The 25,184-nt window shown below is 36.2% G+C and overlaps 1 pseudogene; it reads left to right on the top strand.

Annotated features, from left to right (window-relative positions):
- Positions 1-20,169, top strand: part of LOC131046001 (general transcription and DNA repair factor IIH subunit TFB1-3-like) — a 100,810-nt pseudogene extending 80,641 nt beyond the window's left edge.
- Positions 20,170-25,184: the final 5,015 nt, after the last annotated feature.

The following is a 25,184-nucleotide window of genomic DNA, read 5'->3' as shown; positions in this document are numbered from 1 at the left end:
TCCCCAAACTTCCTCAGGATAATACATGGTCCAACCTTCTTGAACTTCAATTTATTTAAAGCCCCTTTAGGAAACACTTTCCAATTCACACGATGACTAGGTCTCCTAATTTAATTTCCTTCTGCCTTTTATATCAATCAGTGTCTGTTTTATGCTTCAGAGTACTCTGTTCCCAATGTCTTTTCACATTCACATGCAATTGCTGCATTTGTTATGCATATTCTTCTGCATCATCACTATTTATTCCTTATTTTGGTGGGTTTATCAAATCTGTAATTCCTTTGAAATTGTTTCTTGTATGCTACATGAAATGGCATAGACCATGGTGAATTGTTGCATGCAAACTCTACCTGAGGTAATCCCTGGGTCCACTGTTTTGGCTTGTCTTCAGCTAGACATCTCAGTAGGTTCTTATGTAACCTATAAATGACTTTTGTCTGTCCATCTGTTTGTGGGTGGCATGCAGAACTGAATGGTAACTATGTATTCATCTTTTTTGGAAGAGTCTTCCAAGAGTAGCTACAAAACTTCATATTCCTGTCCATATTATTGCTTTTTGGTGGACCATAGATTCTCATTATCTCTTTGAAGAATGAATCATCAACCTGTGAAGCACCATTAGTCTTCCCACAAGGCATAAAATGGGCCATTCAATAATATCTACAAAACAACAATGAATACAGATTCTAAATATCACTGTGTTTTGGGTGGTCTAAAAATAAAATTCATTGAAATATTCTCCTATGGTCCATTAGGCAAAGGTAATGGAGTTTACACCCCTATTTTGACTTCTCCCTTTTGCAATCTGGCCAATCCTGCATCTTTCCACAATTCTGCTGACAACTCTCCTTAAGATAAGCATAATATTGCTCCTCTGCTGCTAATTTTTTGTCTTGACTAAAACGGCCTTCCAATCTCCTACTATGCAGCTTCCTAACCAACTGCTACCTCAATAAGCTTACTGGTATGCACAATTGTTTCGTCTCACACAGAAAAATGTCAGGATGAAGAAGATCCAGATATGAAGTCCTATTAAATGCTGCTGGAAATTTACAAACCTTTCATGATCCTTTAAAGTCTGTCATCTTCATATAGTTACTTCAGACTTGCGAATTAGTGAACCTGATTAATTTTGTGGCAAGCAATGTGACCCTTCTGCTTATAGCATCTGCAAAACAATTGGACTCTCCAGCTTGGTGCTTCAATGTGAAGGTATACTCCTTGCAATCCAATTTGATATGTCCAATCATTTGTGGACAAGTCTATTGATCCATCTCGAAAGCCTTCTAATTTGACCTTGGAAATGCCTCCTCCCACAAAATCATAATGTGGTCCACCATTTTGTAAACCCACCGTCATGCTCAAGAAAACAATGTCATTTTTTTCCTGCCCTTAAATGAATAGCTTTTTCATACTTGAATGTGATATCATCCCCATTCCCTGATGCACTTCCTATAAATTCATTATTGATGAAGAGGTGCATTGCATGTCCCCTTGACTCAACTATTAGCACTGGCAACAACCCATTACTAAAAAAAATTGGTTCCTTTTCATCAACCTGCAGACTTGTTGTGTACCACAAATAATCAGTGGTGTCTTTTGTTGTATTGAAGACAACATTTTTACAATCCGGAAGGATGCTCACAGACCATGCAGGCAAGCTATAAGTGTTTCCATTAAATGTTGTAGTTAAATCTTTTGTCTTATCGATATTGGCAATGAATGCTGAACATGTTCCTGAGTCTGTGTAGTAAAGGTGTGCCTCTAAACCAGGTCCAAGATAGCGATATTCATGCTCTGAGCTTATCATAGCTGGTTCACAAGGTTTAATAGCTCTATGTAGATCTTTAATGTGCCCCCATTTTGGTTATCTCACCATTCTAAAAGCTGATTGCCATTGACACTCACAGCTGATTCAAGTACATCCTTGTCTGATTCTGGAACAACATCACTCCAAGATTTTGGGTACCTCAAGTCCACTTGGACCAATTTATACCTTGGAGCATTTTTATTTGTCCGAGATGTGAACTCAGTATCATCATTTGCAACAAGGGCATATTCTGCTTCAAAATTATCAATGAGCTTCTGGAATGGAAGCATCTCCTCCTTGCCTTTGAAACTCTCAATACCTTGAGGAAGGGTATCGAGATCACAATAATAGAGCCTATTCACTGGATCACAACCCTCTGTAATATATAAAAGAATATGCTTTCCATCCTCAGATACATCGGCCCCAACTAACCACTCAGGATCTTTCCAACATAAAATATCTTCAGATTGCTCCGTATCCAAGAAATGATAAAACAATTGATAATTAAGGTTGACATTAATTTCTGTTCCTGCATCTAGCTCTCCATCTGGAACAAAACAAAATGGGTCAACAAGACTTGTCTGATCATGACCACTGTGTACTCCTTTGATAACTTCACTGCTGTGTGCATCTCTGAATGACTGTTTGGACTGAAAATGGTGAAAAACAACATCAAAAACCCTCCCTTTGTCATCTGCCACTTAATGCTGCGCATTAAAAATAGATATTTTATGAAAACTGTAGCTGCCATTTTAACATTATTCTCTTAAAATCTGAATATTATTTCCAAGGACGCAGCTGTCTTGAATTTGTTGAAATGTCTGATCAATCACGCCTTTTCCAGTTTATCATAAAAAATCTTTTAGGCTTGACGCATAAAATGTCGTCTTGTTGATCATTTGTAGATATTTGCACATCTTATTCACGTTCTAAAAAAAAAGTCTCATCATGCTTATTGGCTGATAATGTGATTGCATACTTGCGTTTTTGTTACTCTTCTTCCTTTTATCACCAGCTCTGACATGATTTGATTGTATGAAACCTTTCCATTCTTCACATGAGCTGGGCTCAACCCTTGTGGGAGCCGCATTCATCTCCACTCATCTTTGTGAATTTCATGACCAGCAAGCTGTCCCTTTTCCTTTTCCTGCACATGAAATGAACCTGTTAGCAAAAAATGCATATGTATGGTGATTTTCCTTTGATCTGATTTTTGCCTTTCGAGATTCCTTTATGATTCGAGTTATATGCATCCGATGCATGTAGGGATCATATATATATATGCGTGCATTAGTACACATGTTAGAAATGCAGTCAGCCATTGCTTAGAACAAAATGTTCTAACGCATTGCTTGTTTCAACTCTTTTGCAGATATCAGAAGGAAAACATCAACGGACCAGGGTGGAGCAGCAAGACAAAGGCGACATCGAGCGTACCTCAACTGTTCCAGTCATTCAGGCAATGACTGGTTCCATTCTCGACATGCCTTTCCTCATTTTTTTCTTTGTACTTGTGCATACATATATGTATATTTCCTTTCTGCACTGGATGCACGCAGCTAGTCTCACGGCTCTTTGTGTGGGACGCATGTTTGAATATGAATAAAATACTTCTCCTTTTGAATGAGATGTTTCTCTCTTTGTCGTTACAGACTAGAAGTACTTAAAAATACCATCTTTAAATCACTCCTTAGTACAGTTGGAAACACAAAAATAGAGAATTGGTACACACTAGCTTTCTTTTGTTCATGCTAGCATTTCTTAACCTATTTTTCAGCCAAGAGCGAAAAATAGGTAACAGGGAGCAATAGTTAAAATGTTTTAGTTTCTTTTGTTGTTTCTGGATGCTATTGTCTTATGTAATCCCTGCGATTCAGATATTGTATCAAGTTATCAACTTCAAGTATAAAGAGCAGTGATAGTTCTAACTGCTCATAGTTTTATGTATTTATAACTGATTTGTTGTATGTAAAATGATTTTATTTTAAAAAGATTTCCCTGGATCTTTTCTAGAAAGAAAAAGTCAGTCAGTATGACCTGATGTAAATTAATGGAGTGGGTTTTTAGTTTTACTTGTCAACTTTCTCTAGCATTCAATTTATTTGTGATTATACAGGTAGGTCGACTAAAAGATGCTATGACACAAATATATCAAAAATTACAGGTATTTTGTTTTGATTTATAATTCAAATTTTAATTAATTGCTATTCTTTTTCCTTTTTGGGATTAGTTAATTGAAGACTTGGGAACTCTCAGCCATATATACACTATACAATTATGATGTCTATCACATAGAATTTTCAGTATACAAAATCAGAGACAGAAATTGCAAAAATGCCTTATAGATTGGCAGAACTTGGTAGAACATCATCAACCTGCTATAAACAGTTAGATAGACTATAATACTATGAACCAAGGTTGCTGATTCCAGTTCAAGTTTGAGGGTTCGGTTTATGGGGTTTGGGCAAATATTTTTTGGGGGTTGTATCAACCCTATACTTGTCCCAAAGAGCATCAATACCACAATTATTTGTGCTTGCAAAACTCATGTTTTAGTCCTCAGTGCAGGCCGTATGTCACGGTGAAAGAGTCTACAAAGTGCTACCTTGTACCCTTGAGCATCTTCAGGATCTCTATATGGGGCAACTCTTGTGCCAATAAGGCGTTGTTGACTATAATACTTGGGACTCAATGCAAAGGCAAGGAGATGCAATGGAGTGGTCATTTTGTTCCATCTCTCCACCATGGTTTGCTATAGTTCTTTGAAGAATGTTTGTTTAGGATCTTGCTCTTCTTCATTTATGATGACTTTCATCTTTTCAATCATTGAGTCAATGCTATCTTATACCTCACTTGAACGAGACCTATCCATGTCAGTATAACAGACCATGCTCAATATAGGCTTAGGGAAACTCAGGAGGTACTCAGCATGATGTCACCAAATGTCATCTTGTATCATTTTCCTAATGTTTGTTGCCCTTGTGGTGAAAGATTGCCTCCATATGCTCCAATTAGGGATGATTACAATACTCGATAGTGCCTCACAAACATTAACAAGTTGTCTCAACACAATTGTGTTGGAGGTAAAATGAGTCTCACCAACCTATTTCAAAATCAAAATAATAAAAAATTAAAATTGAAATTAAATTAAAAAGTTTACTAAAGTAAAACATATTTATTATTTAGCTTACCTTCAACAGCTCCAATCTCGAGAATTGTCTAAATATGCCTTGTGACATATGGTGGTTGGTGATGAACATTTGGATCTCATTGGTATCGACATACACCTGTTTGATCCATTCAACTTTGTTGCCAATTTTTTGCAGCATTAGGTAGGGTGAGTGGACAGCATAGGGTGTCCAAAAAATGTGTGAATAATGCTTCTCAACCAATAACCCAACAACCCTATAATTTTTGGCATTGTCTGTTATAACTTGAACAACATTTCGAGGGCCATCTTCCTCAATGGCTTGGCAAATAATGTTAGCAATAAATGGACCATCCTTCGCTTGCTCTTCACAATACAGTGCTTTTAAAAACATTGCCCCTTTAGGGGACACTTTAATAACATTGATCAATGGGTGATTTGTTGCATCTTTCCTCCATTAGATATGAAGGACCCCCCTATTTCGACCAATGAATCCTTGATGGGCTTCAAGGAGTTCAATACATGTTTCACTTCTTTGTCCAATAAGGTAGTATGCACCTTCTCATAACTCGGGTCCTGGAACCCCCTTGGACCCTCGTTAATTGATCTCACCATTTTTTGCCAATAAAGTGAGTGAACAACATTAAATGCCAATCCATTAGCATAGATACATCTAGCTATGTCTTGGTCGGCAATCTCTCTACCCTCATTGTAAAGTGTTGCTTCCAATGGTCTCTTTGCTCTCTTATGTGTCACAATTTGTTCTTCTAATACTGGCAAGAATGGATGGCCCTATGTAGGCTCAAGATTGGAAGGTGATGGAGAGGGATTTGATTCTTTCTTAGTCTCTAGCAAAGTATGAGCACCTATAGCTATTTTCCTTGTTGCTTAGTTTGTTTTTGCTAACTCTTCAATATATGCCAATATTTGTTCTTCTACAAGAAGGCTTTTACCTTTTGGCTTGCATGGACAAAAATTGATGCCTTGTTGAGGGATAAAGCACAAGTGTGCTTTCACTTGACTATATGAGCTGTTATATTGTGCTTTGTAATGAGGACAAATCCAAGTGAAACCTCCACTTATAAGTTCTTGTACCATTTCTACATATCTTCGAAGGGGAGAGTGTGGGTTCGTTTTAAAGTGGGGTTGGCTCCTAGAGCTAGAAGCACTTGCCATTTTAATACCCAACACAAGTAATTCTATAAGCAACATGGATAGGCACAAAGCCACAAACCAAAATGAAAAAACAAAACAAAACTATAGAGTTCATTTCAATTTGTAAAAAAAAATGTAAGGGAAAATTAGAAAAACAAAAACAAAAACCAACAAAATACCTATTTCTTTCATTGAAATCTTCCTTTACATTGTCTTTGACAAGTAATCAATGCTTGCAAGTACATAGGAATTGCACAAGAACCAACTTGAAGCATAATGATAAATCTTCAACTCTCTTTGTGTAATGGCAAGTAAAAAAGAAATATCAGCAATGGAACAAAATGTTTTTTTGTTTTTTCATTTTGTTGAGCATAAATGAAATAGGTTTTAACTTTAACTTTATGTTGTTTTCAATGGTCGAATTAGGGTTGGGGGGTCGAAATTCACTTTTTGAAAAAAGAAGAAATTTTTTTTTAAAAAACGTTGAATTCTCCACGGGTTCAGCCGACGTAGTATTTTTCAGTGCAAATTTGCACCAGGTCCACCCAGGTTCAGTAGGATCCTACCCGGACCCACAGTGGACCAGCCTCAAACCTAGGCCTGATTCGAATTGGACTTCAACCCAGTGACCCAATAACCTTTCTATTAACATATATTACTTATGTTTTGCTAATCAAGATTTATAAACCTAGAAGATATTGGTGTGTGACTGTTCAACTAGTCCTATCCATTGGATGAGAAACTTAACTCCTTTCACCTCTTTCTTCATGTTGAAATGTTCTAGGTTAGAAAAGGCTTTGTATGGTGAACTCAATTCTCACAGATTCATTTTGGGGAAATATTTTCCTTCCTTGATACTCAAGTGGCCTTGAATATTGGTCACTTCTCCCTTTAGTTGCTTTCATATGCACCTCTACCTCCATAGGAATGCCCATAGGAGGTGTAAGTTGGCACCATTGATTAGCATGATTTATTGTAATCATGAAATAGACAAGTGCCAATCATTCCAAAGTAACTTTTGTCCTTGCCAAGAGTTGACATTAATATTAACTGTCATGACCCCTTTTAGAACTACAAGAATTTATAATAATTTTAGTTGAGTCTTGCCACTTTATTTTCAGAATATTATTGTAGGTTTTATGTAATGATTAAATAAGTGTATTGGATCTACTATAAAAATATTTTTAAATACTTGGAGAGGAAAATAAATCAAAATTAAACAAAATAGAGGGCTTGAAGCAAATCATTTGATTTTGTCATTTCATTATTCTTTTCATTTTAGATATTGAAGCATTCAAGAATGAAAACTCTTGGTGTTGGAGATTTGGAGGATAAAAACCCTCTTGGCTTTCCGTAGTGGATTTTAATTATGTAAAATAAATATTTATTTGCGGTGCATCTTTAGATGTGTTTAGCCATATTAAAATTTTATTTGGGTCCATTTCTAAAGTTGTATGTGACATTGGTTAGGTATTTTATATGTCAGATGTGTATTGGAAGAATATTTAACATTTGGAAAACTTAATACCGAAAAAAAAATTATTGGGTTCAATGGTTTTTGTGCACCCATAGTTAAAGTCACGTGGTTTTACCTTACAATTTGGTTATATTTGTGTGAATTTGAATCTATAAAATAAAGCACATGTTTATTGGTTGGGGTTGGCTAAATTGAGCAGGTTGTTATTTGTATTTAGCTTTCTTGTTGAGTGTATATTTGAAGTATGGCATGTGATGTGTGATTATATGCTTGGATATATGGAGGATGCATTGAAGAAGCTTGATGTTTCAGATGTATTTATGAAGACTCTATAGGTATATTGTAATGATTTTATTGTTGAATAATACATTGAGTGTGGATAATTTTGGAGGTTGGGTATTTTCTTTTAGGGGTTTCCCAGAGTATATGTTGTTGCAAATATTGTTGTCATTGATGTCAAAGGAGAGAAGGGAGTCATATTGTTGTCATTGATGTCAAAGGAAGAAATCGCTATGGATGAAAGGCCATAAATTGCTTCATTAAGATCATCTAAGGATCGCTAAGGATGGCTAACTTCTATGGTAGGCTGGGAGACCTTCATCATATTGGCACTTTCATCATATGAAAGTCTCTATCTACTGTTGGCTGACTTTGCAAATGAAATTAGTGTATTAACTAATCTTGGCGGGATATATATATATATATATATATATATAATAGAATTGAGACTCAAACTCGGCGCGAACTCGATGAGGGTGACTCGGCAAAAAAACTCGACGCAGACTCAACAAGTGAAAAACCCAAGAAATTTAGACATTTTTAAAGATTGAATTTTTTTCATGCACCCTTTATTAAATAAACCTTAAAGAAACAATACCATCATCTAGTAGAAGCTGATTTGATCACATACACAAGTATACATCGATCACTTAATTTTAAACACAAATTATAGTTGAAGGAAATAGCACACTTAGATATATAAATATTGTCAGATCTATATAAAGCTCATGGAATATGAAATCCATGACATCAAATGTTCCAAACAAATATCAAAACAATAAATCGAAGTAATTTAAGTGAAGGAATAACAATAATCATATTTCTTTGAGCAGCAATTAATTAATACAAGACAACAATAAAAACTAAGAGAAGTCAGATATAAGAGGTTATTAACAACAACAATTATATGGAGTAATTCAAGTTTGAAGAACAACGATTAAGATCATTAAAAAGGCAATGATAATATGTTCTAATAAGAAGCGAATAGAGGTCTAAAAGGATAGCAATTTTATATTAGATAACAACGATAAATTTATGAAAAGGTGGCAGAAATTATAGTCAATGAAGACAATGATCAAGGGATAAGAAAAGTCATGTCCATTTGGATGAACATCATCCTTCATAAGGGATGCATCTCTTCAATAGAAATATGAAGATATAAAATGGAATAAGAATTGTGTGGAGAGATGATAGAGGTGTAGAAATGAAATATGTGAAGAATAAACATTATGCAGTAGGAAGCAAGTGTGGAGAAAAAAAAAAAAAAGGTACATCATATAAACACAAGAAGAGTAGAATAAAGAATAAACATTTTATCAAGGCAGATGTGTTTATGAAGAAAAGAATAGAGGATAATTGAAAGGCAGATTCTGAATGAGATTATATGAAGATTTGAGAAGAAGAATATATGCAAAATTGTAAAGGAAATATATTGACTTGTGAAGGAACTATAATCAGATTTGTGAATAAAGTAGAGATTAGTATCTCTCACTAAGTTGGTGCTTAATAGTGGGGGTTAGCGCCTACATTTTGTTTTTCTTTCGTAAGGATTTCCACATAAATCTTTTGTTTCCTCGTGTCTCTCAATTGTTAGATCTTATGTGAATGTTGTTGAAATAATAACTAGTTCGGATCAAATATAAGTATTACTTGTATTGGGCTGGACACAAATGCATAATGTAACTTGTAATTACTATAGAGCCAACCCTATAATAGTCAATGCAACTTGTAATTTGGTCTGGCCCTATAATGGGTGATGTAACTTGTGAATAGGGCTAACCCTATATTGGACATTGTAACTTGTAAATGTAATGGGGCTGACCCTATATTGGTCGCCAAGTTTAGAGCATTATATTATTATTAATTGTTATCCTTGTGAGCCAACCTAGGATAAATTAGGTGGATAAAGTCACATATATAAGAAAAGTTCATTCATGCTTCAAATATATATTCATTCACTCATATTTAGTTAGTTTTGCGATCATCTACCTTTAGCAGAATAGCGAATTGTATCATCTCATCAACGAATCACTTACTGGGTTTGCGAATGACTTCTTTTGATCAGCAAGTCCATCTCTAAGGCCAATGAACCTACTGTCTGGTCAGCGAATACCTTTCCTAAGGCAGCAAGTTTTGTTCCAGGGACAACGAACTTATTCTGGGAGCTACGAATCATCTTCATGGTCTGCAAATTGGCTCCTTGACCAGCGAATTGTCTTCTCTGATTAGCACACCATTCCCAGTCAAGGATATTTGCAAAGAAGTTTGTCATAGTTCAGATTTTCATGTTGTTGTTCATACTACTGTTTGTGCCCTTGGTTGAAGTTATATTATGTTGTTCACATTGCTTCAAGTGTTGAAGCAAAGTTGTAAAGACACCAAGGATAACTTTAAGAAACCCCCCCCCCGCGGGCAACTGTGTAAAATCCTGGCAAATCAGACATTATTTTTGGGGGGAAATTTTCATATCGATGGCAAAAAAAATTTTAAAATGAGGAAAAAATTATTTTGTATTGGCAATTTTTTTCTAGGGTACGAAAAATGCCATAAATTTTTGGCGACTAATACCTTGTTCTATGGGGAGAATATTTATTGTGGGAGGCGAATAATTTTTGTTAAAAGGAACAAATATATAATTTTATGAGCGAAAAATTTTACTCCGAAGGAAAAATTATTTAAATGTATTGGCGATTTTTATCCACCACTTGAAAATTATTTAAATGTATAGGCGATTTTTTCCACCGCTTGAAAATTACTTAATTTGTTTTGGCCATATTTTGTTATTTATGGTACAATATATAATTCATTGGCGATTTCATGAATTCATTGCCATTAATAGAGTGTCAGACACATCACATCACATCATATAATACATTGAGTCCGGACTTTGCACGATGTATCAATAAGCGCGGCCTCTTTGACACGTGAAGGGTGACACATACCTAAAATCATCAATGATTTTAAACCGTTCGATGATTGTAGATCAATGGCTGAAGTTTTATTTCGGCCCAATTTTCTGAAGAGAACATAGCTCACTAGAAAGTGCTCGGAATGGAATTGGATTCAATAGACACGTATCAAATGTCATGAATCACGATCGATAATTTCGTTCATTTAATATATATCTAAAAAGATTTGCACATTAGTTCATTTCGTTCATTGCACATATGAATCACGATCGATAATTTCATTCATTTCGTTCATTTAATGTGGGGACTTCCATTTTTGCACAATAGTGCATTTATGGGAAAGATTTGGAGAGATACGAAAGATTTAAATTTTTTTATAGCAGTTAATACGATTAAAGAAGTAATTATTACAATCAAGAGCTTCAACAATTTATATACGATCTCTGCTTCTTTCATCTTCAATTAACCTTTGCCATTTGGTAGATAAATCATCGGAGCTCGCAGTATTTTAGGTTTATAGGCTCAGGTTGTTTAATTTGTTAATTTGTTTTCTCAAGATGGACACTCCCATCCGCTTGAGAAGCATTTCTGCAGAGGACCAGAGGGCCTTTCTAGGCTCCGTTAGAGACCCAACCCTCCAATCAGTCTACAAGGAGGTTGGGTCGTTCACCAATGAGGTTGTGCGGATGGTGCTGGGTAGAGAATTTCAGCGAAACGAAAATAGGTACCGTGTTAGCACGAACATTACATCCCACTTCTTAGCGTCTCTTCTGGACCTAGGAGAAGACAAGGTGGATATGTTGATGCTGTTGAGGAAGGTTTTTAAGGAAGACTTCCTTGGAGACGACATTACTCTTGTTGTCCTTGCAGAAGTAGGGGTGGGGATCCCTTGGACAAGTGAATTATCCAAGCTTCTCCTCCTTGACCAAACAGTGCCAGTGGTCAGGCAACCGTTTCTCCTAAACCTGAATGCGGAGCAGTTGACGCATCATAGGAAATGGGCGCAAATTGGCAAGGACTTCCTCCGGAAATGGTTCCTCTTGGATGGCTTTCCAAACTACATGTGGATTGAATAATTCTCTTAGCTTATGTTGTCTGAAGAATTCTACATGGAAGGAGGGCCAGATTATTAGGGCAAAATTGTAAACAATTCCACTACCTGTGCCCTAGCCCCGTCCCCCTATAGTTTTTTTTTCCTATGTCCTCGAACCCTAACAGGCTCAGTGCCAGTGGGTCACTCATTTTGGCTTTTAAGTTTTGGGGGGACTCAAGTCTTAGACGAAAAAATTGTAAATTTCAAAAGCATAAATATTAGTGATAATTTTTCAAATTCCAGTTTGTTTCAGTTTGCCTCTTACAGTCTTATGGATATAAAAATGCTTTCTATTATTCTATTTCATTTTTATTAATTAATTTATTTCAAATGCTTTTTGTATATGAGCTACGTTATTTCAATTATTTGTTAAACAATGGAAATAAATTTAATACTGTGATATTTTTTATGTAATGCTATAAAAAAAAAAATCAGTTCGTTCCATTAATTATTTGTACATTGCCTATGGTTGATTATAATTTTATAAATATATACTATATAGTCATTCAAAATACAAAATTTCAAAAGTTTCAAGATACAAAAGTTTATCGGTAAAGGGTTTTTCATTCTATTAATTCAAAAGTTTCAAGATACAAAATTTGCAGTCATTCATGCATAAACGCAGATAGAGAGAAAACCATACTGCCCACAGCTTATAGCAAGCAGACAAAATAACCAGTTCATTGCCGATAGGCCGCTCACTCAGTCTCACTATCCCCCTAGGTCGCCTCCTCCCAGTCCCTTCCCTCCTCGAAGGTTGATGCTTTGGCTTTCCCTTTTGCCGCTTCAGCTTTCATTTTTGGAATGCAGTTTAGGCACCCGAAGTCGGGGTCGCCCTCCAAGCTTGCCAGTAGCTGTATGGCCCTTCCTTCTTTAGCCCTATCTCTCAATTCCCTACCAACCTCCATCCTTGCGACCACATGCAAAGCCTTTAGGACTTCATCCACCCTCGTTAATTTCACAAAGAGTTTCATCGCTTCCCACCCCAGTCGGGCTCATTCACGGCACTAGTATTTGATTTCATCCTCTGGGCCACGAATAAAAGGAAGCAACTCCTCGTCGCCCCCTTCCTTAATTCGAATGCCAACTCTTGGCACCACCCACTCCAAGATTGAATCCAGGTTAATCAAAAAATCCCCATCAATCAATTTGACCAATGTGAGTTTTACATTTTCCACCTCTGGTTCGAATTCACAGGCCCACGCTAGAATCAGAGAGTAAACCTCCATGTTAGTTCGATACCGATGACTGATATGTGCCACCTCCTCCACAAGCATCAGTCGAGCTGCCACCCACAACTTCTCCTCCTTAAACTTGAACAATCCTTGCATTCGTTTATCAGATACTTTGCCCAAAAAGGGCACCAACTTCTTGTCTGTTCGAAGTGTGAAATTAGTCTCCATGGTCACCTGCAATTTCAAAAGCACTTCTTGCAAAAAAATGTCTTACAAAAGCTACGATTCTACGAACTACAGATTTGTTATGCTTCGAAGCAAAAACTGGTACACAAATCAAAAGGTAATAAACTCTGCCTCCATCTTATAGGCCAGGTTACGGGTAATGAATGTGCACGATAAGGCATTAATGCCATGAGATCAAGAAAAAGATTTCTTCCCATCCTCCCCTTCCTTCGTTTGTGCAACATGCCGCAGACAACTCCTTCTGCAACAATTAATCACCACCTTGGCATTTGTACTTTCCAAATTTGCTCGCCTTTATAGATTGAGGACTGCACATTTTTTAAAATTAATACACTAAATTTATGTTGAACTTTTATATATATTTTTAAACTATTTTTAAAATTATATATCGTAAACATATTTTCAAAGAAATTTGTTAAACTTTATATTAATATTTTAGATTTAATATTGAATGTTTTTTTTTATATTAAACTTTTACCTTTCAAATTGTATATCAAAATTTATATTTTTATTTAGTTATTTGTTTTATTCTAGAAACTAAGTTTCATGTTTTATACTATTTTTGAATTTCAATTTTTTACAAATAATATTAACATTATATTTAATAGTTATCTCAAACTATTGCACATCTTTAAAATTTAAATGTCTCTTATTATGGGACCGACGACGTCTGACAACACTCAAGTTCTCAACAAGTATCATCGTCCGTTGGATGAGCAAAGATCAACGGCTTAAGGTGGATTTTGGCCCAAATGTGGGTAGTGAACACATTTGTGAGAACTTCGCCCAAAATTGAACATTTTAAATTTAATTAAATATAATTAAGTCTATAGTCTATAGACTATAAATCTCTTTTTCGAGCGGAATTTTAAAATGATTAAATAGACTTTAAAAACAGACCTGAAAAGTGACACGAGTATGGTGACATGCCAGAAAAATGGCAGAAGTCATGGGACCTACTATATCTGAAAACAGGTACCATCGATCATTGGATGAACAAAGATCAACGACTTAGGGTGGATTTCAGGGTGAATGTGGGAAGTGAACAACTTTCTGAGAACTTTGCCCGAAAAAGTGACACGAGTATGGTGACGTGCTCGAAAACCGAAAACTGGCAGAAGTCATGGGACCCACGACAACTGACAATAGGTACCATCGTCTGTTGGATGAGCAAAGATCATCAGCTTAGGGTGGATTTTAGCCCGAATGTGGGAAGTGAACACATTTGGGAGGACTTCGCCCGGAATTGAAACGTTTTAAATTTAATTAAATATAATTAAGTTTATAAAGCACTTTTTTGGGCGGAAGTTTAAAATTATTAAATAGACTTAAAAAACAAACCTGTAAAGTCACAACGGGTACCTTGGTCCCTCGTCCGTTGGATGAGCAAAGATCAAGGGCTTGGGGTGGATTTTGGGGCGAATGTGGGAAGTGAACAACTTTCTAAGAACTTTGCTCGGAAAAGTGACACGAGTATGGTGACGTGCCCGAAAACCAAAAATTGACAGAAGTCATGGGACCCACGACAATTGACAATAGGTACCATCATTTGTTGGATGAGCAAAGATCAATGGCTTAGGGTGGATTTTAGCACGAATGTGGGAAGTGAACACATTTGAGAGAACTTCACCCAGAATTGAAACGTTTTAAATTTAATTAAATATAATTAAGTCTATAAAGCACTTTTTCGACCGAAAGATTAAAATTATTAAACAGACTTTAAAAACAGACCCGTAAAGTCACAACAGGTACCTTGGTCCCTCGTCTGTTGGATGAGCAAAGATCAAGGGCTTAGGATGGATTTTGGGGCGAATGTGGGAAGTGAACACATTTGGGAGAACTTCGAATTGAACATATTACATTTAATGTCCTTGGAATTTATACTGAAGTAGTGAATGTTTTGTGCTTTGGCATCGAATAGTTATTAATAATAATTAATAAAATTACAACATGATTCTTAATGTCCTTGGAATTTATATTGAAGTAATGAATGTTTTGTCCTTCGGCATAGAATAGTTATTAATAGTAATTAATAAAATTACAACATGATTCTAGATATTTTGCCCTTTAGGTTTTATTTTTCTACTTTTCAGAGTTTTCAAAATAAGAGACTCGTAAATCATAATCGTTTTTCATTTCATGGCCAAACCTATAAATCGAGGTTGATTTAGAAACAATTACTAGATTGAGGAATGCAAGTTGCAACAGAGACTGTCTGTCTCAATCTATTGAAATAAAAATTCCAATTTCTGGGTAAAATCTAGAACACCTACATCCTGCCTTTTTTTCTTTTGGTAATCTCATGGTCCAATTTGAGGGTTAGCATTTTCAGGTTTTTATCTAGCATTATTTTGAATTATTAACAATAATAGTGATGGGGAAAACAGGAAGCAGTAGTTCAATAAGAAGCCAAGTGAAAAACAAAATTTACCTAACCGAGCTGGTTAAAACACTAGGTTTCATTGATGAATACCATGATATTTATGACCCTGCTATCCATGGTGAAAAGCGTATCATAGATATTAGATATACATTGTCTAGTAAGGCGGCATATGCATCCAGGGCAAAATTGATTGTTTTCAACCCAATGTTAAAACAAAAAACAAATAAAATCGCATCATGGGACGTTGGATTGGGAATCATGGTGTTACCTGAAGTATTCCCTTGCCCTGATTTTGTCATGGTCTGCGCCGAAAATTATGATGAAGATAAAAAAGCAGTTGTCAATAAAAATACAAAAGAGGAAATTCTATCCATAAACGAGGGAGAATTTGCTCGTTTGTTGAACCTAGGATTTAAAGCCCAAAACTCAAACGTCCAAATTGACCTTGAAAAGCTGGCAGGGAATTGTGAGAGTCTCGATCCAAATCACAGAGATTCATTTATCAAAGCTCTAATAAAGAGTGGTACTGGCATTGTGTTGGATCAGAATCATAAGCCTCCTTATGATTCTAACATTTTTGTTCCATGGGTTGGGGATACTATTTTCTTGCTGTCGTTTTGCCTAGGATTGGAAAATGATAGGGAAGTGGGTGCAGCTTTCTTGAAATGATTTATAATATCCATTGTGCAGGTCAGCCAGTAAGATATAATTTTATTGAGCACATTGTAGAATCCATGCAAAAACAATTACTAATGATAAAAAAAGGTACTTGTAAGACATTTAGGTTCTCATCCTACTTGTGCTATCTCCTTCTATCCAAGTATCATGCAATATTCAAGACTAACAGGCTTCAAATTGTGAGATATAAGATTGATGAGAAGACTAGGAAGAGAACAGAGTGTCCAATTATTTGATTGGACGCCAAAGATAAGGATGCATGATAACATAAAGAACTACAACAATTTTGTAGACTTCTTTTTGGCACCAATGTATAATGAAATTACAAGCACTCCAATGCCTAGGTTGTCTGTGTCTTGTAGAGATTGCATTTAACTTGGAAGTCAAATAGAATTGGCTGACGAGTTCTTCATGGAAGAATTCACTGTGTTAAGGTTTTACGGATCGATAGTAAAACCATACAGACTTCCAATACATGTGACAGAGAGGGTATTTGCATTAGAGTATGTACGGCAATTGGAGAGCATAGATAGGCACTTCCATGGTCAACAAAAGAAGAGCATATTTCCTTCCTTGCCTTTCTCATGTGGAGGGTTCACATTTGAGAGAAAAGCATTCAATGTGGCACATGATTTTTTGACAGTTTTTAACTTTGGTGATGAGGGTCTCTGGCAGTATGATCCAATCGGTGTAGTTCAAGCAAGGCTTAAGAAAAATGGGAACTCTTCAACGTTATGTCAACATGAAAGTAAACCATTGATAGAAAAGCTTAGAAACATGGACTCCTGGGATGAGGTTAAAAAAGGGATGGAGAAAATTGCAGCTGACAATAACATTTCAACAGAAAAAATTTCATCACAAATTATGGCATTGCAAATGCACACAGAGAGGACAATAGAGGAGGGCTAGGGCATCCAAAATAGGAGGTCCTACAATTTCTACCTAAAATCTGCTAATCCATCTAACAAATCTATTCCCAAATCAATTCTGCATGAATGTAAAGAGGATTATTTCACTCAAACCAAAATAAATGATTTTTGGACTATGAGGAGGAATCTCGGTGAACCAAAGACAAGTGCAAAATTTGAGAGCATCGACGAGGATGCAAAGTTTAGCAAAATTGTGGGATATGGAGCATGGCAGGACTAAAGATGATGATGAGCATGAGGTTGTCGTTGAGTCCCCTCCAACAACTACTACAGTCCCGAAAAATATTAGGTGGAGTCAGTGAGTCCATGAAAGAAAAATATAGCAAAGGGGCAAACCTTGTGGAAAAAATGGGTTTTGAAGGTGGTGGTCTAGGTGCTAGAGGAGAGGGCATTTGGTATCCACTTCAGGTACAACTTCCATCACAGTCAAAATCAAAAGGTCATCTTAAACTAGTCATTGGACTTGATTCTTCAGATTCATCACGGATAGGTACTACTCATTACCCTCAGGGTCCACCTACATTTGTTTCAGGTTCAAATCCACAACCACCACCACATCATGGTATTCCCATTGGTGGTGAATCAAGTGCCACTGCCACTGGTGAGGATTCTGGGGATAGTATTCCTATTATTGTTCAGTCAAGTGTCGCTGTGATTGGTGGGGTTGGCATGGGTACTACTACTGATACTAGTTGTCTTGGTGTTGGACAAGGGCAACAACAAAATATCTCTCGCAAGAGGCCACTAGAGGTAGATACTCAATCTCATACTATTGAGAATCCTATATCAAGTGCCATTGACACTACAAATCAATCATTTGCAGCTTCAAATCACACACCTCAAAAGACTATGAAAACTACACATCAAAGTGTCAGTGGGAGTGGGACAACATCAGGAGCTGTTGTTGGTAATCCTGGTCAAGCATTAGTTAAAACCATAGGAATAAGTGGAACTAGAGCCTATGGTATTCCTATGTCACCTTTCAAACATTCAATTGCTTCAGCAAGCCCAGATTTTCAATTTCGTGATTACTATGAAAAATATGAACACACAACAAAAGCAAATAAAGAAAAAAAGAAAGCATTTCATAGGGTTTCTGTGGCTGAAGTTGTAAATGAACAACCTGCAAGGAACATGGTATTTCCAACATATGACCCACAGAAAGATATGATGGAGTTCATGGTGGTTATGCCCCCAGGCCCATCTAAAGATAAAAATCCACCACACAGTCAGATAGATCCCTCTCAATTTCAAGTTAGCACCCTCCAAATGGATTGTCCAAAGTACATAATGTGGACAAAATTAGTGTGTCAAAAAGGACTAACGAAGTGGTCTACACTTCACTACTAAAGGTGGAGAGAGAAAAAAATAAACTGGAGAAACAAATAGAAAAGTTATAGGCAGACCTGGAAAATGAAAAAATCAAGGAGGAAAGCAACAGATAACAAGTGCAATGATTTATAGAAAAGGATAAAAAATTCAGGCTCTGCAGTAGAAATTGCAGAGCAGGAGAAGAAGGATGCTGAATTGAAGGACCTGACAAAAAAACTGGTTAAAAGCAGTAAAAAAATTATTGAGGAAAAAGCCAGTTTTCAAAAATTATACAAAAGTTATGAGTCTGTTGCCGCCGAAATGAGAAAATTGCAGGACCTATTGGATCATGGGAAGGAAAAAGAAAAACATTTGCAAGAGGAAGTAGAGGAAGGAAAAAAAAAAAGTGCACAAATGAAAGAAGACCTACACAATGCAAATGATAAAATAAAAACTTTGGAGGATAGATTGAAAGATAATATAAAAAATACAATGAAGTATATACAAGAAAACATTTGGCGGCAAATAATGCAGAGGAGTGACAAGTTGTGTGAATGGTTTCAATTGACTGAAAGTCTAAGACTAATTTATATGAAAATCAAAGGGCACTATGAGAAGAGCACACATGTTTATTCAAAAGAGGATATGGCAAATAAAATTTTGAAAGTAGTCTATAGTTCTAGTGACAGCTACTTGGCATCCAAGGGAATTAAGAGTCGCATCGATGCCACAGTTAAGACATCATCTATCATTCAAAAATGCCAGAAGCTAAGGGAAACATCAGAAGTTATGGAAAATTGTGGAAAAAAGATATTGAAGCTGCAAGAAAAAAAAAAAATTTGATTAAACTTGGTTTGCCTAAGACCGTTGACCCATCAAATAAATTCATTGGAGAAGAAGCTTACAAAAAAAACATGGAGATAAAAATGAAGTCTGATTTAGATTTGCTTCCAAAGGACACAACTCCCCAAAGCTTTCTGGAATTCATCCAACCATTTACAACTCTAAATTCAGTATTGGATGAAACAATGATGTCAAGTAAATCTTCTAAATATGGAATGTTGACGAAGTTGGAGTTGACTTTCCATAGTTTACAGAATATTGACCTTCCATCAGACGAAGAGTGGAGCACCCTACAAAAACTGGCACAGAAATCTTAAGAATCATAGTATGTATTGCACAATTTTCTTTTTTTACTCTTAATTTCAAGGTTTTATGTTTTTTCTATTTGCTATTTTGCTAATCCAGCCTATGAATCTATGATGCACTTGCTACTGCTATTTTGCTAATCCAGCCTATGAATCTATTTTATGAATAGGAAAAAACTAGCACTCACTATTGCTATTTTGCTAATCCAACCTAAGAATCTATGATGCACAGTGCAAAACTTCAGCCAATAAATTTGTATTCTCAAATTCTCCTTTGCTTTAACATTTATGCATTTCTCTATTTCTGATTGGTAGGTTTTAGGCACTGCTATTATCTATGTTTAATTTTTCATGGCGTGAATTAATATTTAATTTTGAACTTTGTTTTTGAACAGGAGACATCAAACATGTAGTAGATGTTAAATTGCTAATATGGTATGTGATGGCCATATAAATCTATGTTGAGTTTGTGATTTTGATGTTCAGTCTTCACATGTTGCAAACTTGCAATTCGACCTGAAGCTGTTGTTGCTCCCTTATTTCTATAAAAGGGAATTCAGGGTCATTTGCAAAGGGTTCTAAAACTTTGTATTCACTTTTGCAATTTGCATGGAGAATCACATAGATTGGTGTATTACCATTGAATGAATTGTATCATATGGCTATATTTTGAAAGAATTAATTAAAATCTAAGTTCTCGACATGTGTATTACTATTGAATGAATTGTATAATATGGTTCTGAAATGTATCACACAGATTTGAGACTCAAACATGTATAAATAAACAATAAACATCTCTATATCAATAAACACATTATGTTTTTTTTTTATTATGCTTTTTTAAATCAGGAAATAGAAAGTTGAAAAATACAATTACAAATCAATATTAAATTCTAATTGAAAAAAGTAATATGATTTTGTAATATGAATGATGAGATAAGGTAATAAGATTAATAAATACCAATCTCTTACAGTTGCCATTCATCCTCATCAAATTCTGAGCTTTTTTTATTCTTGTCTGTGGTTTGAGTTTCTCCACTCTCAGTCTGCATACCTTTGCCGAACTGCATCTCAATGCTACCAGTAGGTCCAGTACATGAGTCAATAATCCCACTGGCACTTTGGTTTGAAGTGTTGCTCAAACCTCTTCTTTCACATTTGGACCTCCAGATTTGCAGTGCCCTATCGTAAGGAAAAGTGTGGACATCATACCTAGATGTATAGAGCCTCAAGCAATTTTCCAAATTTTTGTCTAGTTTGTTTCTTATCTTTGATTTTAGGAACCCCAAAGCACTGAAAACTCTCTCATCTTCCACCAAACCCAATATCATGGTAAGACATAAATCAGCAAGCTTCACATATTCTGGCATTGAATCATGCAACGTTTGGTTCTCAACTATAGTTTTCCAAAGCCTTGTTATTGATCCCTCTTTGTGGGGGTTCTCCATTTTGGCATATTGTTCTCTCATAGTGTATGCAAAATGAGATGATTGCTCTCAAAGATGAGTTTCATCTAATATTCCATTTATAGTTACTCCATTCAATTCTTTGGATGTGCAAAATTGTTTTATCAAAATCAGTAGCTTACTTCGAAAATCGGATGCAATGTTGAGGCTCCAATAATGAGGAAACACAATAGACATGGCTTCGAGAAGGTTGTCAAGAGGGAGTCTACTTCTAATTTGTGAGGAAAGATCATATGCAATTTTCTTCACAGAAGTAGTTACAGTCTCAACTATCTTGTCGAAATCTTCCCTTGTAACTCTTACTAGTTGCTTCCTAGGGCGCTTTCCTGGTTCCTTGGGGTCGACCATGGCATAGAAGTGCATTGGCATCTCAACTCCCCATACATTGGCACATACCTCCCCGTCTGCACCGATTTGTAAAAAGTTATCAAGATTGTTCAAATCTATGAGTGTCTGCCACTTAACAAATTTTTCATCAGATAGTGTTGGTTGATTTCGATAGAGATTGTCGAGGGTCATGCATGTCATCTTACACAGCCTAGCATATTATGCAATATACAGAGCTCTTTTTTGGGCAGCCTTCACAATATTCCTCATTTCCTCTACCATGGGCAGGAGAGCTGCTAAAGTTAAGAGTCTCTAAATTACTTAACCTGCGAAGAAGTTCAGGAAATTTTGGTTGATCTGATTTGTCACGAGTTGTGTGAAATAGTCCAATCAAGGATGGATATTCTGAAAACACTCTATGCGCTGGACCATCCAAAGAGATCCATCTGGTATCATTATCCTTGAGAAGCTTGTTCCCATCAATTATTCCATCAGCAAAGTGTTGAAATTCCATAAATCGCTTGGGACTTCGACAGAAGTGTGAGTAGAGCTCTCTGATTAAAATTTCAATTTTTTTAACCGAAGCAAACTTGCTCACAATTCCAAAAGCTAGATTCATTCTATGAGCCATGCAGTGAATTGCAGTAATGTACGGTGCAAATAAAGTTTCAATCTTTGTACAAAGACCATTCCTACTGAAGCTCCATCTTCTCCAACACAAACCAATTTTTTGGCTACAGTCATGTCATCCATACCTCCATATTCAATTAAACTTCTCTTTACTAGTTGAAATAAATTTTCCACTGTCGCATTCTCCTTCATTTTAGCAACAGATAGTAGATGAGGTTGACGGGTATGATTCTCTACAGTATAAACATGCATGCATACCCATGAAGTATTGTCTACTGTCATAACTTAGTCTAAAGAAAATGCAATAAAGTTTGACTCTCTTATTTTTTCCTTTACATCTTCTTTTTCAACCTCAGCAAGACAACTTGCCCATTCCCATCCACTATTTACTAACCAGTGTCTATTAGGATAGATAGGAACTTTCAAAAAGTGTAATAAACTACTAATTGATGGGAAATCTGTCATAGCACGCCCTCTGCTCAAAATATAAAAAACAACGCTTAAATGAACAACTTTTCCCAGTTGTTCTATTTGCATTGCTTTTCCAAAAATAACTTCAATAGAACTTGTAACTTCAGCAGGCTTCATCTATATTTTCTCATGAAAAAAATACTCTTCGGCATTCCTCACATGCTTACATTCCTCCTTTGTTTTCCATCTTATCACTGGTTTTTCAACCCCGTCTATCATTTGTTTTTCATAAACTTTACCCAAATGCTTTTCTATGGTGTCAAATTTTAGCTGCAACCTAATTTCCTTGTTATGTTTTTGTTACCCATTTTTCATTCTCCAGCTCAGTCAAGTGGAGCTGGTCAAGTTTTATAGTTTTAAGGGAACATGTTTGTTGTTTGTGTTTTGCCAAGAGATACTATAGAATGCTAAAAGATTTCCAATTAAATGCAAGTGTTCACAACCAATCAAGAACAATACAACATTGCATTTTTTAAAACAGGCATTTCTCTTTATTCATAAATGTTAAATGGGGTGCTCCCACACAAGCCATGGGAATGACTACCTATGATGCATTACAGCAGAAAATGATGCATGTAAAATAAAATATAAACAAAGTTAAGGGATCCGTCATTGCCTCATAATGACGAACCCCCCGCAGTTGAGTAGCTTCATATCCAGCTCCTTCGCAGAGGTCCCCTGCCGCTCCAAGTGTCTGCAAGAAGATCAGAGAATTGCATTAGAGCTCGGGATACCATATCCTTGCATATATATCATCAATGCATGCACAATCCACTCCTACAATGCATTATACCAGTCAAATCATTGTACGTATTAGAAGCAGTACGAAAAATATCTGAAAATTCATGGTGTTGCCTAACAATTTGTTCAATGTGCAGATCCAGGTAAAGTTTTATCGCTGATTTCTTCAATTAAATATGTGCATGTGGGAAAAATGGGCTCCCACGAGGGTTGAGCTCAACATGTATGGCATTAGGGACAGATTTCTATGACATCGTGCAATCAATCCTTACCCCTCTCCTACGGTGGTCACAATAAAGGAGTACATGTCGCTCATGGCATTAGGCTGATAAGAAACATGAGGGTCCTAAATGTCATCACTAGCATATTGTCATAAGCGAGGGGCGCTCATTCACAGAAACCATCGTACAAGCAGATCAAGGAAGATTGCATGATCATCATGATAATTGTAGTTAAGAAGTAAAGCTGATCATTTAATGTGCCAATATCAGAAAGATGTCATCACAGTGTTCCAGAAGGCTACATTTCTAAGAGGTCAAAGGCATAGCATCAATAAGATCTTCGTCAAAAGGTAGCAGTCAATTTTTCCACGCATTCACAGCAGTAAAGTAGACAGCCATAGATGGAATTACCAGAGCTTTCAAAGGGATTTGATAACCAAGATAGGGGTCAGCAGATTAACAATCAGGTTCACAGTAAGGTTTAGAGCAATATGAATAAAAAGATCAAATATTTAAAGGACCCCTATCAAGATTTCAAAATAGTGATCAAACCAAGTACTTTCATGGCGATGCAATTACGATGGAAAAATGTCTAAACTGTCAAAGTATCCAGGCAAAGCATTATAGTTGAGCTTGAGGGTTACAATATCACAGTGCAGTAGGTACTAAAAATAAGTATAGAATACCAAATGATTGTGTGAAATATAGCACCTACAGGTATGTTGATGACGATTTGTGAGTGCATAAATGTTTAATGCGAAGCTACAGCTGTTGGGGATTTTTTTTTTATATTATCATTTCCAGAAATTTGAAGCAAAAGATATGCCATGGCAATCAAAGGATAAATCAAAGATAATACCCAGCAGTATGCAAATATTTTCAGTCATGTTTCTGAATGATGCCATAGAGCATAAAAGGAAAGTGCAAGAGGATCGTATTTCTTTTCAGTTTTATACTGGAGGCAAGTTTTCAAAAATTCATTTTTAGAAAGGCTATGCTTAGAAAGTCAGTTTCAGAATTGGAAAAAATCACCTGGAGCAGCCATTGATGGCCGAAATACACAGCAGTATGAAACTAAACAAAAGCAAATGCAGCCACAAAGGTTATCCTTTTTATTCATGGTTCTGAGTTTTGCTAAAATGGTGAAGAAAAATGCAAGGGTTTCAACTTTAAATTCGTAGCAAGATCGCCAGAATATGACTGCACATTATGGCGGGCAGCATAGTTTTAAAAATCGCGGACTCGCCTCGGACTCGCCACGGACTCGCGAGTCCTTTGGCGCCGCGAGTCCACTCGCCTAGGACTCGCGAGGCGAGTCCAGGCGATTCCCTGCGAAAGACTCGCGAGTCTTTCGCAAAGACTCGCGCGAGTCTTTCGCTCGGACTCGCGAGTCTTTCACAGGGACTCGCGGGCCTAGAAAAACGCGCCCGTAAAGGGTTAAAACCAAGTTTTTTTTTAATTTTTGACTTCATTTTAGTTTTTTTTGGCTATAGAAAGTTAGAAGGGTTTGGAGGAGTAGAGGGAAGAAGGAAAAATCAGCAAGAGAGATCTAGGTAAGGATTTTTTCTCTTTCCTTTTTTTTTCATT

This window comes from Cryptomeria japonica, chromosome 3 (genome assembly GCF_030272615.1).
Source record: "Cryptomeria japonica chromosome 3, Sugi_1.0, whole genome shotgun sequence".
In the NCBI taxonomy this organism is placed as follows: domain Eukaryota; kingdom Viridiplantae; phylum Streptophyta; class Pinopsida; order Cupressales; family Cupressaceae; genus Cryptomeria; species Cryptomeria japonica.
The sequence above is the reverse complement of the archived record's forward strand: the minus strand, read 5'-3'. Positions and strand labels throughout refer to the sequence as shown.